At 51.8% G+C, this 19437-nt stretch overlaps 1 long non-coding RNA gene across 2 annotated transcripts; it reads right to left on the minus strand.

The window, feature by feature from the left end:
- Positions 1-340: 340 nt before the first annotated feature.
- On the minus strand, positions 341-18620 carry LOC130514124 (uncharacterized). Of its 2 annotated transcripts, none has more exons than XR_008946921.1 (4): positions 15384-18620; positions 15203-15287; positions 14308-14554; positions 341-3199 (listed from the first exon to the last, which is right to left on the minus strand). It is a non-coding gene; the product is annotated as an uncharacterized LOC130514124 (long non-coding RNA). The 2 variants fall into 2 exon arrangements; XR_008946922.1 differs by lacking the exon at positions 341-3199 and adding an exon at positions 10227-10588.
- Positions 18621-19437: the final 817 nt, after the last annotated feature.

Consider the following 19437-nt stretch of genomic DNA (forward strand, 5'->3'; position numbering starts at 1 on the left):
ACCGTTGTTGGAACACGTGTGGGATTCCCGTGGGAGGACTGGAAATGGAGTCAGGACCCCGCTCCATCCTGACATTTTAGGCCCACGCGCTGACGTCTTCGCCCCCCCTTCCCCCATGTTTGATGTCCCCATTGAGCTCTGCCCCCCCCCCCATCACCACCACCCCCTCCCCTAGCACATGCTTCTCACACAGGAAATGCTAATACAGAGTTGTAAAAAAAAGAAAGAAACCATTTCTGTGTTATGGACTGAGCTTGTTTTTACCCATGATGCTCTCTGTTCCATTGTTCAGACCGGAACATCACGCCGGGCCAGGACTGACCTCACCCAGGCTGATCGCATCTCTATATTCCAGTGTTTTTACACAACGAGTCCGACTTTTTTACGCTAGCAGCATGTGAGGTCAGGACTCCGCTGACCTCGGGAGGCGGAGGGAGTTCCAGACACCCCTGGAAAAAGACGGAAATCTGCCGATATTTGCCTCAGGCCCCACCAGAGCGGAGCCGTGTGTCAAAGACTCCGATCCATTAGTTTAATGCTTGCAACTAGCACGTTCAGCTAATCTTCTGAATGTTCCGCCCGATACCCGACGGCGTTCCGCCATGTTGTTCGCACTCTCTCAGTAACTCACTTAACCCGTCTCTCTGACCCGCTACGTGAGCGCCGGTCCAGTGGCCGCCGCTCCCCCCCGTGGTGCACGCTGGGTCGGATCGAGGAGGCGCTGCGCCGCTCGGGGGCGGCACTGGCGAGAACCGCCGGGTCTCCGGGGTGAGTGGAACAGATTGGTTGATATCGCGCCCTCGCCCTCTGGGAGAGGCTCCTCGGGAACGCGGTGGGCTCGGATGTGTGTGCGTTCGACAGCAGGCGCGACGATGTGAGTGAGGCATTGTGGGAAATAAAAAAAACAGTTGAATTTGGATGCCACGACCCCATGCCGACCCCCATTTCCTGTCTCAATTGCCTCAGCATGAGCCCAGGCTCACAGCGCCGTGGTTCCTTCTCAAGCGGACACGTGGGAATCCACACACCCGACAACTCCATCACAGCGGGTGAATAATGGCCGGGGTCAGCGCGCGATCATGTGGTACACGGCCTCATGGCGCCCGTTTCAGACACTCTTACAATGATTATCATCATAAATTAAAACCAGGCAATTGAAGTGAACATTTCATTAGGGTGAAAATACAAATAACGCTGTCAGCTGCAGTCCGTAACAGCGTAATTGTCCATTACTTTGTCTTCAGGCTCATTGCGCTACATATTTGATATATGGACAATAACTCAGGGTAATTAGCGGATGGCACGGGAAGCGCGGGAGCCGATTGTGAGTTCCGCATCTGGAATCGCGCGTGACGACGGCGCTGCGATCGCTCTGCTCTGCTTTTCCACGCAAAAAGGGTCTATTTAATCAGCCGTTGCCGACAAAGTCAAGGGCAACGTCTGTGAGGAAATCACCTCCTGAAAGGGAACGTTTCCACTTCAAAGCCACGCTCCGCCATCCGTCATCGAGTGCCAGCTGCTTTTACTCATTTATTTCACTTTCTTTTTCATCTGCAGGAATCAAACCGCGTCTGGTGGTCGTTAGCCAAACCGCCGCCGCATTCTTCCTCCGTTTGTTGTCTTCTGGCATTCGGGGGCTTGATTGCAGGGTGTTCTGCGGTCCCCCTCCACCCAGGTCCTCCTGGGGGGGCTCAATATGTTGCAAGGCCGAGTGGGATATACAGTCTAATCCCTCCGGTGAATTCAGGGTGTCTCCTCTCGCTTGCTGGAACCCCTCCAGAAGGAGAACTCGTCATCAGAGACCCGGACCGGCCCAATCGTACTCCCAGCTCCATCTGGATGTCTCAGCTTGTCCTTGACTCCGGGCCGCCATGCTGATCCCTCACGCCTGGTGTCTGTCTCACCAAGCTGTCGGTGTTTTAATGCTGAAAAGCTACTTGACATCTCCAGTTTCTTGGTGGTATTCACGACTCTAATCCAGGGGAGACAATTCCGTGTAATTTTGCCAGCGTCTCCAGTCTCTCCCGTCCTGGTGGTTGGAGTAAAGCGAAAGAAAACGTCGACTCTGCGGAGACCACAGTGTCGGATATTTGCATTTTTGGCAAAGGGGATTTCACGTGCCGCGTTGGACAAAGAGCCCTAATCCAATGTTGAACACTCCAAATCCAACTCGGCAGGGCGAGCGGCTCGAGACGCCAACCGCCGTGGAGTCGTTCCACCTGGACGAGTAATCCTCGACTCATTAGTGCCGACAATGACTCCCCACAATACCGCGCGTCCCGCTTATAACCACGAACAAAGAGACAACGCGTCCCAACATCAAAGTCCGTCAGCGGTCCATTAGTGCGTTTACAAAATGTGCGTTTACATGCACACAAGACAAGTGGGGGCTTGACTCCGCCCACATTCCTGCTACCCCTTTTTAGAACCACTGATCAACACTAAAACGCCCCCTGAAAGTCGGCGTTGTTGATATAGGCAACCTCACCAGAGAGGGCCCCTCTCCATGGCAACCGATGATCCCCTCCGTCAGAATGACACCAGAACACGCGTGGCCCGGTTAGACGCACATTACCTCGCCGTCGTTTCGCCCAATTTGTCACCGGCTCCGACACAAAAAGGACGCCAACGGGCACGTTGGCACTCGCCTAAACGCCCTCAGGAACAAGCGGAGCTCCGACAAGAAACATTTGCCGGGATCAAAAATGTAAAGGAAGGAGGTGGCGCTGATGCGCTTCCCTTCCAGTCGCACTCGGCGGCCCCCCTAAATCACCTCTAATGGGCTGGTGGAGGGGGCAGCCTCTGTATCACTGTATCAATCACTCACTCTGTTTTCCTCCTCCTGGAACCATCCGCAGGATCACTTTGCTGCTTTAATGAGCCATTACAATTCCTATCAGAGCATCTCTCGCTCATGTGTGAGCACGCGCGCGTGCACTCTGGTCCGTGCGTGCGCGCGGAGCGGCGTTCCCACCGGTGTTAGATTGTCTCGGCGGACTTTTGGAGGGAGCGTGATCTCCATTTCTCCGTGCTGTGTTTGCGGTGGTCAGCGAGCGCGGCGTGTAATTGCATTGTGTTGCCATCCCACTCCGTCTCTGCACTCGTCTGTCTCTTTAATATCCAGCTAAGCACTCTTGACCTTGAAGCATCCGTGACGGCACCGAGCTCCATCCGCCGCAGCCGACTTCTCCCAAGACCGCTGGAAGGTTGGAGAGGGACGGGGGTGGGGAAGGATGATAGCGAGACGGGAAAAAAGAAACAGAGCAGAAAAACAAGGTGTGAAAGTGTTGTCACTGAGACAAAGGTGAACAAGAGAACATGATGGATAGATCCAGCCTGCGCCCTAAAGTGGGAAGCAGAGCGAGTCGGACAAAGAGATGCCTCCAAGGTCACTTCTCAATTCATTCAATTTGGAGCCGACTGGATTTTACAAAAGGTCGACCGCAGAGTCGTGGAAAATGTTATTTCAAAAGAAAACATGCGAGATTAGCCGGAGTCTAGCAACCAAAAGATATGTTATTTGCCTCCCGGCGTTCCCTTTATGCACCTCAGAGGAGGCGCTTCTCCAAGCGGCGCCTTTGGGCTGCGGTGATGAATATTCGAGGTATTCACCGTGTAATATCAGAGCGCGTGCCTTCAAGGTACGCCTCGCAATTACGTTCTCAGCTTAAACTTTAACATATTTGATTGGATATTTGAAGGCGGCTGGCGATGTTTTATCTACATTTGGGGAGAGTTTGCAAGTCAGCCGTCTTCTACGGCAGCTTCTAATCAATGATCAGCATCCAGTCGTCGCCCAAAAGCCCAAGATAAACTTTCGGGGTCGATGAAGTGGCTGAAAACACGATAGGGTGGATTACCATCAGTCCCACTTTGAACTGTCAAACAAGCGCGTCAAATGATCCAACTTTAACTGCAATATTGAACAAAATATGAAAAACTGATTGGTGAACGCTGTCAACCTTAACCAGTCAGGGTCTGTGCTCGGAAATACGCTTCATTTACAGCACATACACATTTGAAAATGAGCCGAGGTTCCTCAGAACCGGGTTGCCAGCCGCTCTCTCTGCAATCACCAGAACAGCAGACTAGCATACCCGTCGGGTGTGTTTCAGCACCATCTTATCAACTCAATGTCATGCATAAAGGATAAGGAGAAGGCTAATTCTGGGCCAATCTGCCATTTCAGGTGTAGCTCAGTGAGATGACTTATTAAGAAAATGTTAACTCCCTGCAGCATGGTTATCTTTATTGAGAAACAAAGGATTAGTAGCATGATTGATGGGCCACGTCTCCAGGGATTATGCTGTAGAGCACAACTAATTGCTCTCTCCCGCTCCCTCCTCCTCTATTTATCTCCCTCTTTCTATCTCGCTCCAGCCGCACACCCGCGCCCGCCGGCGACTGCGGCGCGCCGCGCGCACGGCGCCCGCCTTTGCCGTCAGATCCCGCGGTGCGAAGGGTTACGGGTGTCACCGACGGCCCCCCGGGCTGCTGGGTGAATGCGGAGGAGAGTGTCCTATAAGTTGAGACTCCATTTCACATTCAGGCTCAAGTGGTTTGCTGAACACACGCCAAGCCCGACGTATGCGTGTGTGTGTGTGTGTGTGTGTGTGTGTGTGTGTGTGTGTGTGTGTGTGTGCGTGGGGGGGGTCCGAACCCTGGATATGGTAACGCACCGTGTAATGGACTACTGTACAAGTGGAAATAATGTGCTGAGTCATTTAGGAAAGCTATTAAGCTGCCTGGGTGACTTTGAAATTCACTAAGCCTGTTCACCCTTTACATTTGCTCAGGAATGGTGCAGCTTCACACACACACACACACACACACACACACACACTCTCCTCTTCTCTATGACATCTTCCCGACTAAACACAGAGAGGAAACTTAATTACAAATAACTGGGGGTAGAGGAGGACTAGCTTGGCTCCTGCCAGCGCCGCCTTGTGAAACAGAGCTGGCTGCGTGTTTGCCTGCACTTAATTGAGCGTGTGTCGTATTAACCTTGAAAGCATCGCGGCCATTCCATTTTCAATTAATCTTCAAACGGGAGAAGACGTACAAATTAAAAAAGGAGGCAAACACAATGTTGCTGTCACAGAGCGTTTCTTCAGAAACAATAGGCGGCTGCTTTCTTTATTCCCTGAACACCCTAATGGGCTACAGGCCGCCTCACTGCAGCCGCACGCCAGCCAAATACTAGATGTCAGGCCACCGGAGCACTTATTGAAATGATTGGAACTGCACCGCCCCTTCCTCCCAGCCATGTGTGTCCTTGTCCTTCCCCATGAAACTATCCTCCAGAGAGGAGCGTCTGGAAGACCTCAGTGTCCCCACAAGTGTGGGCAACAGCTAAACTAATAAACCTGCATGTCCCAGGCTGACTTTGGTGTGAGGACACAACCTCTGGGCATTTTCTGGAGAATGTCAGGGGACATTTTTAGGTCTTTCTGGGGACGTTCGATGGGCTTCCGGCTGGTCCATGCCAGGACGTTCCCAGAGGTGTCCAGACTTCTGCCCAGACTCTTCTTGAGCTTCCCGTCACCTTCACAAAGGATCTCCAAAGCTCGATCGGACCTTTTCCCCAGCTCGGCTTGGTTGGACATCCAGCTCCATGAAGATTCCTGGTTGTTCCATGCTTCTTCCATTCCAGAATGATGGAGACCGCTCTGGAGAACCTTGGATGCAGCAGAAACGCCTGTGAGGTCTTCGCCAGACCGACAGCCTTGTCTCTGAGCCCTTGAGGACCTCGTGGTCTTGGTTTCAGCTGGAAGCCCTTATGGTGGCTGTTTTAGTAAATCACACACAGGTGGACTCCAGTCACGGATAATCCGTGCTTCCTGTCCTGCAGAGCCCCACCAGGTCCACCACTAACCCACCAGCAGACTGACAGATGCCAGAAAACACCAATATCCCTCCGAGGATCCTCGGGCCACGCTGCTGTTCAATAATGGATGCGAGCCCACATTCCCTGCTCTTTTGGAATCAGCACAGACGGAAAAGCCCCCGTTGAATTTTTCAGAGGGGAAATTTTCCCAGGAAAAAAAAACACTAAAGATCATCAAACGTCACGGGAAACCTCGACTAGTGGTGACATTTGACCAAAAAGGAGCGTTTTTTTAACAGAAATTTATCATCAGCATCTTCATCTTCCTGATGAACAGCCTAATGAATAACTGTGGCCCCCGGGGGGGCCCTCAACCACCAGTCGGCCCGCGGCTCCACAGGTAAAGTGAGAACCATCATTTAGAGCTGAAGGGTGTTTTCACTCCTCAAGTAATTGCTTTTTTTTGGAGGTGATGTGTGTGTGTGTGTGTGGGGGGGGGGGGCGCTGGTTGACAGCCACTGACGAAGACATCGGTCACGTGGACACGTGTGTCCATCCATCGTCCGTCTGCCTGCAGAATGAGTCACAGCTGCAGGAGTTAGCCGCGGCTAATTTTGGCTGCTGACTCACGCTGCACATTTTTAGCCGGGCGGGTTGGAAACCAAAGATCCTCCCGCTCGTATTCGACGGTTGCAACTTTCCGGAAAACTTCCTACCTTGTCCGTCAACTCTGAGAGGACGGGTTGAAGGGGGGCGCGTTAGCACAGGTGCTAACGATAAGCTCGCTTGGATTTGGCAGTTCAGGGTGCAGCTTTGTCAGAGACAAATATGCTGTTAAGTTTCAGGGTCCTCTGCTCAGGGGATGATGGGAACGTCGCCGCTGGAGTGATTTTGTTTTTCCCAGACAGGCGTGACAAGGTAAGCCCGTTCTGCTGTCCCCCCGGGGACCCGGGGTTATTCTTTCAAGGATGGACAGGCCAAATGATCCTCTGGGGACCAAGGACGGCGCCCGTTTGAGACTTTCCCCCCCCATATTGTCGGGTTTTATATTCCATTTCTCATTTATCGGCTTCACGGAAAACTCGGCGAGCTTCCTTCCTCCGATCCGGGACAAGCGTGATCGCCTGTGATGGGTTTCAGAGGGGGGAATAAAGGCTCACCGCGAGCACCCCTTGTCTAACCGGTGGGAGACGGCTGGATTAGAGGCAGCAGCACCCCGAGAACATCCCAATTAAAATCAAAGCAGCCGGCGTAGCGGAGCCGTCGTTAGATTGAGAGGCTGTTTGAGGCTAAACGCTATAATAATGCCGGAGCTGCAGGATCTCCAAAGCCTGTCAGACACTGATTTCATACATTGGAAAGTTTGATGAATAGAGTCTAGTGAGCATCGACTCTCGAGCGCCGCACTATTACCGAAAGCTTTGCTGGGGATTAGAGGGAAGACAGAAGCTTTCGTTCCTTCACATCCTCCGTTTATGAATAATTTACTCGGTGGGTATCTCTGCGCTGCCTCTAAGCCCTGGTAATGTTTTATTTGTATGTTTCCCGTCACAAGTAATCGTGCGTCCTGAGTTGTGATGACAGTGGGCTGAGGTCCGCGGCGCGCGGCGGGCCCGCTGCAGCGCGCACGCTACCTGTTTGATGTGTCGTCGGCTGTCGGTGGTAATTAGCTCTCCGCCGGCCCGTGTCCGCTCCCTGTCCCGTGATTAGACTGATGACAAGTGCGGCTCCGCTCACTTTCTCTCTGCTTCCATCACCTTCTCCTGCAGTTAAAGCGTTCTCCTTCCACGGGGTGACACCCGATGTTCCCTCCCATTTTTCATGCGTCTGAGCAGACACACGAGCTCCCCGAGCACCCTGAGGACCACTGAGCAACATCAGGTGGGTCCGCTGTGGCCACACACCAGTATCAGGCTTGTTCAGAACCTTGGATCACAGCAAGTTACCTGGCTTATGAAAGGAATCAAATCACATTATATGTGAGAGTCCTGCTTTAACCATAGGAACAGTCCTGGAAGAGTCCTGGAAGAGTCCTGGAAGAGTCCTGGAAGAGTTTCACCGCTTCTTCTATGTGCACACACTCTGACGGCCATTCCATCTTAAAAGAACCTTTTTTACTTTGGCTCGATGGGTGGATGTGGCTCTGCCCGTTCGTTTCGCCATGATAAGGGATTAGCATTTGCGTCTCTTAACTCCGCTGCACTGTTGTTAGCTAGCTAATGTGCACGGCGAGTAAAGGCAGGCACATACGCAAACACTGTGATTGGCTGCGTAGCGTAACTGTATCGGATTATTGGCTGGACACCTGTCGCTCATCGAGTTACGTTGCGAAATGGTACAGAAAACTATATTACTGGTCTAATTAACTAGATCATATCAGTTCTAAAATGAGATATTAATTAATACGTTTCTGTTTAATTTTATTTTGTGCACTGAGTATGTGCAAGCAGCGCTTAGAGGGACCATTGGTGACACCATCTTCCAGACTAAAGCTAATCGCTAATCACGGCTACCCTATGGTGGCTTTTCTTGGATTGCGCAACAACTGCTGTTGAAACCCTTCTTATTATTCTTCCCCTGCGTCCATCTGCATCCAACAAATCAGCCTCGATTGTCCGCAGCTTTCAAAGCACATAAAGCTGCTGAGGATCCCAGCTAGCATGAGGCAAACGATTCATTTTTTAAAATGAAATGGACGTCCAATCATTGGAAAGCACGTTAATAATTTGTTCATGAATAATTGATGACATGTAACCAAAGCGGACGTAGCGTAGCTTCATTAGCATCGTTTTAAAGCAACGTCTGCTTTCTAAGGACTAATTTTGTTAGATAAGTGACTCCAGAATGGCTAAAATTCGCCCTCTTGTTACATTAAGATAGATAGATTAGCCATTAAATCCGTAACAAGAGTCCCCTTTTTGCCGACTCGTGCAGTATTCCGTTTGAAGCCGCGCGTTAGAAATTCCCAGCTGGGAGAGTTGAATGTTTCAGTGGCACAGTGTCAGGAAGTATGAAGGGATTGAAACATCCTGCCCCGACGTGCCCCAACCACATCACGCCAACGTGGGAAATGGTTTCCGTCTTTCCATAAAACCAAAGCGAAGGTCGGCCTTTCCGCTCTGTGCCTCCTTTATTTATCTCTCCCACACACACACACACACACACACACGTGGGATGGACACACACTTGCACACATGGAGCGAGAAAGACCCCAAACACCAAAACAGTATTAATCCCCGGAGGAGGTCTCTAAAAGGGTTCCTCAAAGCTGATTTTCAGGCTGCTCGCAGACTTTCCAGGTCAGCTCTGTTTGTGGCGCCGGCGCCGCTGAAGCATTCAAGCTCTTCGCTTTCACCTTTCCACTCTGCTTCCTCCCATTTCTTCCTCGCCTGCATATTTTTCCCTTTCAATCTGAATTCCTTCCTCTTCATTTGTCCTCGCCACTTTTGCCTTTTCTCTCATTACCGGTGAATAAACGGACTCGTCCGCAAATCACGTAACAAACCCGGAATTGGATCAGTGAACGGATAAAATCCCTGAGCTAGGTATTAGCCAACATGGAACCAGGAAGAAAAAATGGGTCAGTCAGCTTAAGGAATTCTTTTGTGTTTTTCAAAAGTCGTGACAGACGCGATGACACGAACACGTGGGGTCGATGAAAGAGGTGTAAGAAAAGGCGTTAACCCGTAACGTAAACATTGGGCGGCGCGGTAACAAGCTAGCTCCACTCCGAGGTTCCTCTCCAGGAAGTTGCTGCTGCGGGGGTCACGGTGTTAACCGCTGCAGAACTGGGCCGCCTGATTTAAATAATTCTCCATTATTTTTCCCTTTTCGTTGTCTGGCAGAATAAATTGTGTTTTAATAGCCAATTTTCCGTGGATGCGGTGAATTGTGTAAGTGAAACTGATACATCAATATTTAAAGTTGAAACTCCCTCTGAGTGTCTAACATGTGGCCCCCCCCGCGTTAGCTAGCATAAAAACGTGAGGCCTCTGCCTTTGGAATGTTTAGCGTTTGAATCCGTTATTTAACATAAATCGAAGCGTCTTTAATCAACAGATAAATAAACGCGCGCCGCGGCCCCGTGTGTAATTAGTTGGCGGTCTTTAGCTTATCTGTTTTCATAAGACCTCCAGGCTCATTAATGGGATAATTCCGATCAATACGGATGCTCGGATGGATGCGGCTTCCTCTCAGATGCAATTTTGTGTCGCCTGGCAGCTGCAGATGGACGAGGCTAATTTTTGTCCTTGTCCTTGTCCGTCGGAGTCACATCGGCAGTAATGTTCCCGTCTGGCTCCGATCAAAAACGTGATGAGCGGAACTCTTCAAAGAAAATAATATGTTGCTACTGGGAACAAACGTTGGATATTTTTGCTCCAAAAGTTCTTCCAAGTGAAAACGTATCCGATCATTTTTATTGATACGCTGGAATCGTCCTTCATGTCGGGACGGAACCGTTTACGTTCCTTCAAGGCAGACGGATGTTTAGCTGCTTAAAGAAAGCTTTTACTCCCATCTGACGTTCGTTTCAATCCCGTCAAAGAACAAATATTCCAGTTTTTTCTCCCCCTGGAAAATGCACTTTTGTTCCGTAAAAGATGCAACGTGGCAGAAAGTGAAGGAGCGACTTAATGACAGCTCCCGCTGAGGGATCCTGGGGGATAAGGAATGATGACATCACTGGAATCAGCGCGTCTTTCTTCCGCCCGACTGCGTCTCATTGATGTCATCAAGACGAGCGTTCGCGTCTGGCAGCTGGAGGAAGAAGAGAAGAAGAAGAAGAAGAGAGGAGGGAACAGCTGCAGAGAGATGCCAGGTGTGACAGCCGAGCCAAGAAAGCCTACTTGAAATAGCTTTGGTGCTAATATTTAGGAGTGTTTTTGTGTGTGTGTGTGTGTGTGTGTGTGTGGGGGGGGGGGGTGAGGAGGTGCAAAGTTCACCTCGTATAAGTTAAAACAGTGAGGTCTCTTCCTGATGCCATGATGGTGTCTAATATCCACTGGGATGTGGGCTGATGGCGGTAAAACCCATTTACTTCCTGTTAACTCTCACACACACACACACGCGCACACACACACACATGCACACGCAGCCTCGGGGTGTCGGGGCGCTTGAGCGTACACACCAGAACCACTGTGAACCAGCATGCGGTCATGTTTCCAGTTTGACTTCAAGGCCTTTGACTGCGAGGAGATTTAATCCGTGTTTGACATCCGGTTTTCCCATTTTTCTTCCCCTGGTGTGTTTGGAGGAGTTTGGATAAAGAATGTGACAAGATGAAGGCAGAACAGGTGTGACCCGTAAGGACGCGGATGGGGGACGAGCACAAGCTTCAAAGCGCTGCGGTTAGCTTAGCTCTGAAGCTAGTGCGGGGAGGAAGGGGGCGGAGCCACACACGAGTCCAAGCGCACGACCTTCGGTTTCCTTTTCCGCCACATTTCTTCCAATTCTGGTCATTTTCCGTCCAGTTTTCTCGCTCCTCGTTGCGTCTGAATCCCAGGCGACCGTCCACGCCGCGCTAACGCCGCCGAGAGGTTCGGCCGCCGCTCACGCCGCGTTGCCGTAAAACCAAAAAAAAAGGAAAACCCGGATGTTCCCGCGATTCCCAGGATGAGTGAGGCGCAGCACAGTTGACACGCGGGCCAACGTGTGATTAAACAGCAACGGTTTGATTGGTTTTTCCGTCTTTATCTTTCGAGTATTCCTGTTGCTAATCTGCCGCTGCACTGTAATCACCATCTGAGTGGAAATTAATTTTAGTTAAGAGCCCAATTTTCCCCGACAAGTTAATCAGGAGACAAAGCTGCTCGTCGCTGGCACGGCCCGCTCCGCCCAGCGCAGCTGCTCACCATCGCCGCACCTTCGGATTTACGACAGCTGGCATCCAAAAGGTGATAAATCCGTGGAAAAGCCCAGCTTTTCTGGAAGCTGGAAGCCTCCCTCTGGCTCCGCGGCTCCGCTCAGGACCTGGATCTCCGTCTATATTCCCACTCTGGCAGCAACGTTCCGAGGTATTCCCATCCAAACATCCTCCACACGCCTGTAAAGAGTCCACTCGTGTTCAGGACCATCCAGTGGCGTCGAGAGGACGTTCACGCTGGCGTGTCACCAGCGCGGGGGAGTACCGACGCACGCCACGACCTTCGACCTTCCATTCAGATCCGATCACATTAAACAGAAAGTTGGAGAAGAAGAGAATTCCTGGATGGAGCCAAACTCACAGCGCTGCTCCACTCGACCTGTTTGGAGTGGCGGGACAACGGCGTGCGGCGCCGACAGATGAGGCCCGTCGATAGAGGCTGCAGCATCTCCGTGACTCCGATGGAAATTGGAACAATACCGAAGGAAAACAAGCATCGATCCTCCAATAAATATCTTCCTGCCGTCCGGCCGGGAAGCGATGGATATTAATTGCTGGTCTGCTACCTGTGGACGGGAAAACAAGCGGCTAACCAGCGGAGCATGTCGGGACTCTGGAATGAGAGATTTCTGCCGGGTGCCCGGATAACGAACAAAATGGCGCGGAGCAGATTTCCTCCATCCAGGTGGGTCAGAGTTTGAGACGGACCAGAGAGCTGCTTCCGTCCCGGAGGGGGGGGGGAACTCCCAGGAACAGACCATCACACAGCTGGAGACGCCGGAGGCAAACCTTTCCTCCTCACCCCCGGACCTCCTCGCTTCAAAACTGGGGCACAACTTTTCCCGGCGCCACAGATCCGTCAGAGATGACAGAGTGAGGGCGTCATCGGGAGAAACTTCGGAACGCACGTCGAAGCAACAGCGGCGCCGTTCCTGTCCTCGTGCCGTTATCATCACTCCATCATCTGCATACGGAGCGTCACTGGCACCTCTCGGTCGGGAGGCGAGTGCTTGGGAAGAGGTCAGTCAGGACTTCCCGAAGAGCCGGCGTGGCCGTCTGGAGTCGAGATTCAGAGGTCCGGAGTCGGAGGACGGAGGGAGGGAAGGTGGATCTGGGAGGTCTGGGACCAGCCGAGGCCTCCGGCAGCACCGCCGCAACGCGCCAGATGCTTCATTTCCAAGATCTTCCGGACCGTAAAGATAATCCAGTGTGGGAACGTCTCCGAGGTTCCGACGGGAGACGAGTGCCTCGGCACGTTCTCCTCGTCAGGTGCGGAACGTCATGTCCGGCCGCCTCCACGGAGACGGAATGCAGAGCGGAAGAACACCAACCAAGACATCCCGACGGGAAGTTTAAGAGGCGGCATCTTCGCCGCCCACTCTGATCCCAGCTCAGCCCCGGAGCAGCCGGCACAAGGTCACGGAATGTGGGGAACGGTGGGTCTGACTTTAACTGGAACAAGAGGCGATTAGTAGTCGACGCTAGCGGGAGCCTCTTGGAATAAAGAACACAGAACGGGATTTGTTGTTACGGGAAAAAATGACTCAGGGACGTTAAACTCTTCCTTCGCGTTGGTGTCGGGATGGAACCGACCACGTTCCCGAAAGGCAGATGGATGTTTCCCACCAGAAGCTGCCGGCATTCTGCCGCCATCTGACGTTCTTTTCACGACTGTCAATAAACAAACACTCGATATTTTTATCCACGTTTGTTCCACTAAAGAGCCGACGTGGCCGGAAGTGAAGGAGAAAATGATGATGTCACTGACATGAGCCCTCCGGGGGCGTCGGTGCCTCTAACAGGACGCCAAAAATCCAGGCCCCCGCCTGGATCAGGTGCTGCTCTTAATCTGTGGAGACTGGATTAGGGTCAAAGGTCATCACGTTGTAGCTCTTTAATACTTCCAGTTCGGGGGGGGGTTAGTATTAACTTTGGGTCTCTTAGCAGCATTAGTGAAAGAGCATCTCAGAACATTTAACCTGCTAAAAAGCATCAGGTAAACAACAAGCCGGGCGCTCCGGCGGCTCCTTTCACACCAGTTCGCTCTTTTGTTGCTCATAAATACTTCGGAATGTAAAGTGGAGGAAAGAAATAAACAATGTCTGGCAGCAGGGATGTGAGCAACGCCACCACGAGACAAAGAAGAACATCTTCGGCGGAGAAGGAAGAGCGGAGCGGAGCAGATGGTGCGGGAAGCAGCGGGATCAGAGCGCTCGGATCAGAGCGCTCCTCTGTGCGCTGAGAGGGTAAACAAAGCTAACCGCATACGCGCCGTCAAAACGCAATTATATCGCTCTTGTAGTTCCCAGTTATTGCGTCTGAATTCATTTACATCCCAAATATGCCGTCTGATGTAAATTTCATAAACTTCCTGAGTATCAGGAGCGCAGCTATGCTAGCGTGCTACACCCAGGCTAATGTACAGAATGATAAAAGACAGAGCTAAATGCTCGAGTGTTGATCAGACGTAACTTCTGATCCTCAGGGGATTAAAAAGGTGACATTAGACCACATCCGAGCTGGTTCGCGTGATGGAGGGCAGCGGTAAACGCTGATGGCTCATTTACCCGCCGATGGCTAATTGTAGCCATTAACAACACGACAGCGGTCTCACCTTTATTATAAGGCTCTTCTTCTCCATGCTAATGGCTTCCTCCTGTCCACGTCCTCGCATTGATTACCAGAAATCCCATCCTGTTGCGTCCCTTAACGACGCCGCCTGATGGTACGGCACTCTGCTCGCGGGCTAACGCCGTCGCGGGCTAGCGTAGCATCCTGTGCTGCCATTAAGGCCTGAGTGGAGTCAACGAGCTTCCGCGTCCTGTGACGTCTCGTCTCTCGCCCCACGATGGAGCAGCAATCTGGGCAAAAATGGAGAGAAGGCGAGCGGATAAACCCCCGTTCTTCCCCTCGTCCCTGCAGGCGGCGGCAGGAATTAATGCAGGATACCTTATTGCGCTTTGAAGCTAAAACTATAAATTTCCAGCCTACAATCTGCCTCCTCCTCCTCCCAGGAGACCCACGGTCATATAAACCCCACAGAGTTACATAAATATGCTTTATAATGAATATTATAATGTTCTTGCCTTTGTTTTATATTCATCGGTGGTGGGGGGGGGGGTCACTTTTACCCATTTTTCAAAGGAATTTTGCTAATTAGCTGTGGACCTTTTGTTACATGCTGATTAAAATTCCAATGTTACTTTATTTGCATAACTCGTTAGGATTCTAAACACGCAGAGAAACAAACTCACATCGTGGCTGATTATTAATTCTCTGTGTCAGGAAACAAATGGAAGAGTTTTGATCCTCCGGAAGGAGAAACGCTGCTTTCTTTAAGGCCCTGATCCAAGTTGGTGTCACGCGGGGGATAAAGGCGCCGGCGGAGACGCGCTGTGTCAACATTTTGTTTGGTGTACGACAGCGACACGACGGCAGACTTAATCCGGGGGAACTATTGAATGCGGGCTTCTTAAACATGCTGAATCAGTGAGGAGTTGCACTCTCACCTGTTAAAAAGAGGAGATAAAAGAGTCCTTCAGGGCTTCTCCTCACAGAAAAACCCTCCGGCGGCGCCGCTCTTCAAAGGACATCCTTGATAAGGTTGGTAAAAAATCCATTATGGTTCAGTGAACTGCCAACTATCCTACTTTATTGATAAATTAGCATTCTTCAGTGGAGTTAGCTCACCTCTTTAGCATTCAGTCCACACAGACTCCGCCCCCCTCGCCCGCTCTGGCCTCGGATGACAGAATCCTCGCGTCCGAGCCGACTTGGTTTTAGTCGCCGGAATAAATGAACGATTCCTGACGAATCCATAAATTACGCGAAGCTGCGTTCTCTAGCGGCGATGCTAACACTGCTACGTCACCCTCTCCCCCACCCTCGCCTCCATGGAAATCGACATCGTCCAGAGGAGGTCGGGAATATCGAAACCCTCGCGTGTCCTCCCGAGGACGTCACCAAAAAGGATCTGGTGTAGCCAACGTTAGCATTTCAAGGCAATTTCACTGGTTTCTTTCATTTCTTACGTGAAACACGAACTTTCGGATGAAAAACCAAACGCTCTCTGACCCGAGGCGTCTTCTTTACGTCCTGGAAGTTCGGCACAAACCTCCCCATAGGAGCATCTTTAGCTTCTGTAGCAATAAGCCATCAAAACCGATCAATAGCGTGATATTTCACATCGGTGCGGTTAGCATCCTTAATGAAATACGTTTCCAGACGTGTTTTCTTTCGCCTTTCAGAGGCAGATCAATGATCGGAATCAAAGAGGCAATTACATTTATGAAACGCTCGTTCCAATCAATGCCTGCGTCTGATTCCTTACAAATCGAAGCCGTCTTGCTTATCTGTGGTGCCACGTAATTCCGAGCCACTTCACGGGTCCCCTCCAAATCCGAGCAGACAGATGACATTTCTGTTGCTTCCATCGGTCCGCGCCAATTTCTGTCATTGTCAGTTGAACGCCGGCTCTTTTATTGCCTGACAGTTTATTGATGTTTCACAGCAGCTGTTACGACAGGGATTAAGTCCACGTTCGGAATAACGGCACGCTTTGGGAACGATGGGAAGGACGCGGGAGGATTCCTCAAGTTTGGAGGTGTGAGTCCAGAAGAGCTGCTGAAATATTGATGTAGCTGCTGTGATCAGCTGATGGGAACATCTCGTTAGCCCCTCTGTTCCGCACATCGGGACGCCGTAATCGGGCGCCACCTTCCTAAAGTAGCGGAATCTGGCCGTGCGCGTGTCCCAGTCTGGTGTTGACGTTCCGCTCAATCGAGATTTAAACAGCAGCTGTTTGGAAATGATTCCGATCTCTGGAATCAGGTGACAATTACCGGAGCGGGGGGCGCGTCCGCCGAACTCGGCGCGCGAGGCTAATTCTTGGACGCCACCATTCCGCGGATCCCTCAACAGTCTCGCCCAGCTCGGTCCAGTTTAGCCGATTCTGAGCCAGAACAACTGGGTCTGGGCTGATGAGCGCCGCGGGAACCTGAAGCCAGCTGGAAACCCGACATCGGAGAGGAAAGCAGCGTTTGGAAGTTCCAGCCGCACGTGTGAATTTGGCTCAACTTCCTGTTTAGCGAGCAGCTGCAAACACACCTCCCGGCGCCGGTCGCCAGGGTATTCCCACAGACTTTGGCAACTTCCCGCATGAAAAACGGAGTGTTTTCCGTATCGTCCTCAGCTTTCATCAGTTTTTTTTTGCAGCTGCCCCGAAAACGACATAAAATCCTTCCGTATCAAGGACGCGCGTTAGCTCGCGCATGTCGGCGGTGATGTTTTTGTGAAGCTAACGTCAAAAACAAACAAACCACACGGGTTAAGGAAGCAGAGGAGGATTGAAAGGGAAAGTTTAAACCATCAATAAATGTATGCTAGCAAGTTAGCAGCATAGCATCATTGCCACGATTTGGGTGATGTTCTGATGTCGTAATAGAGCCCTTTGTTGTTGTCATCAAAGAAACATCAAAGAAAAGGATGAGGATGGGAAACTTGCAGTGCATTTGGGATTCCTCAGAGGTCAAAGGTCACGATTGTGTCCTAAAGCGAAGCTCCAACCTGCAGCAGACGCTAGCGCCTCCGACCGTCAGCCCTCAGCAAACACCCACAAGTTTGTGTTTGTAACCGAGCGCCTCCGTCCATTAGACGGCGCGGCGCGCTCCGGCACGGGTCGTTTATCACGCCAAAGCCAATGTCCCCGGTTCAAATTGGACCACTTTGACTAATGGCAGAGCGGGAAGTGTAACATCCTGCTCGCTGATATACGAGACGGGAAAATGCATGTAATGATCCAGAAATGATCTCTTTTCTTTTTCGGAGAGCGCCCGCAGCCGCCCGCGCACGCGGGAGCTCGTCGGCCTTCTGAACGTCCCGTCCGACGCGCGCCGACCCCCCCACGCCGCCACGCTAAAGACTCATCATCTTGGGGATATTAAAAGCATCCATTCCGACCTCCGTGACGGCGAGAGCGCCGACGACGCCAGAAACCCCTTGGACAATTTGACGCATTTTCCGGCTCCGTGATGTCACGATGAGCTCGTCTTTACGCCGCGGCCAAATATTCCTAACGCGTGGGCGGGGAGTCGACCGGTTTCCTTGTTCCAATCGCGGCAAAGCGCTGTAACCTGGAGCCCTTTGATGGCGTCTCCTCCCAGCGGGGGGCCCCGGCGGCCTGTCTGACCTTGCTTTGCTGCGGACTAATGATTAGCTCATCCTTAAACAACATTAGAACTCCCCGGCTTATTATTTCCTCTCTGTTCCCGGCTCCTGTGATGACAAATGTTAGACCTTCAGAGTGTACACAATTATTATTCCTTTTTTTCCGGGCGCTACCCAGAGCGCTCCTCCCTGGGCTGTTTGATGATGGAACCCTCTATGGTCGGTTTCCATCGTCCCTCTAAAATAAAGCGCCATTTAAATGAGCGCCGCGCTCCGTCTCTGGTGTTTCACGCTCCCTTTTTCCCGCTCCGGCGGTCTTTATTTCAGGAAATAGACCCAGCTGCTTCCTCCGCTCTGCATCCTGCATCTAATCTGCTGGTGCGGCTTTAATCGGAGCCCTCTGAACTCCCTCCAGGGGCGTTAGCGCTTCGTCTGGGGGCTTTTTTGGGGGGTATTTCCGTCGATGGGGGTGGAGCCTGAATGTCAGCGGTCAGGGTCCTGAGAAGTATATTAAAGCGAGAGGAAAACACACTTACAGTTTATGGTCCCACTGGGACGGCACAATTGTCTCTGAAGGAGGGCATCATTGAGCTAGTCTGCCCCCCCACCCCCCACCCCCAACACCCACCCACCCTGGTGTCTCCTCTCTGGAATGTTCTGGCCGGTGTGTTTTCGGAGCGAGCCGTGTTTTGTCCATGGATCTATAAGCGTGTTCCCCCCATATCTTCCTTCCACAGACGGGGTCTCAGTGGAGGTCATGTGTCCCCGCCTCCCTCGGCGCCTCCTCACACTGTCGACCAGCATTTCCGATTTTCCTCCCCAAAGGTCGACAGCAGCCCGTTTTACGCAGCCTCGGAATGTTGTTTGCTGCCTTCAGATTCCCGCTCTGAGTCTTCAAATGCCACCTTGGATGAACCCCCGCCAGCGGCAGACCCCGTCGGAAAACACGCCACGGGTCACTTAGCAGCCGTATGCTAACCACAGGCGACCGTCCAGGCGGCGTGAAACAAATCGAGGGGCCGCTCCTCACGCCGGAGTCCTGTCGTGTCCTGGTGAGCGGGACACGGCTGCACGCAAGAGACGTTGACGAATGGGCGAGGAAACGTTCAGAGGTCGTCCTTATCGGGCGCCACGGCAACGCTACAGCCGATCCAGAAACATTTTAAAAGGATGCGCCAACGCGAGTTCATTTCCTGTTAATTCGCCGGAAACACGCGAGATTCCGAATATCTGAAAGGACGATCCGATCAGCCGGTGCCCGAGGTGAAGCTCCCGTTATCGTCCCGTTTCATCGACCGCCGCCGCTTCGGCTTCCTGAATTAGAGGAAACGCTCGCCTCGATGTGAAACAGAAAAAAGAAAGGGAGGATTTGGTGCTAGCTGAGCGTGACAGAACAAGTCTCTGGGTATTTGTCCTGGAGGTCAGAGGTCACAGAAGCACCGATGAGCTGAGAACAACAACAAAAATGAATAAATAAAACAGTGTGTGTGTGTGTGTGTGTGTGTGGTGGAACTGGGCTGGATTCAGGTTTGAAGAGGGATCGTGGCCCCGGCGGGAGAAGATGTGAAGCGGCGAGTCG

This window comes from Takifugu flavidus, chromosome 17 (genome assembly GCF_003711565.1).
Source record: "Takifugu flavidus isolate HTHZ2018 chromosome 17, ASM371156v2, whole genome shotgun sequence".
Lineage (NCBI taxonomy): Eukaryota > Metazoa > Chordata > Actinopteri > Tetraodontiformes > Tetraodontidae > Takifugu > Takifugu flavidus.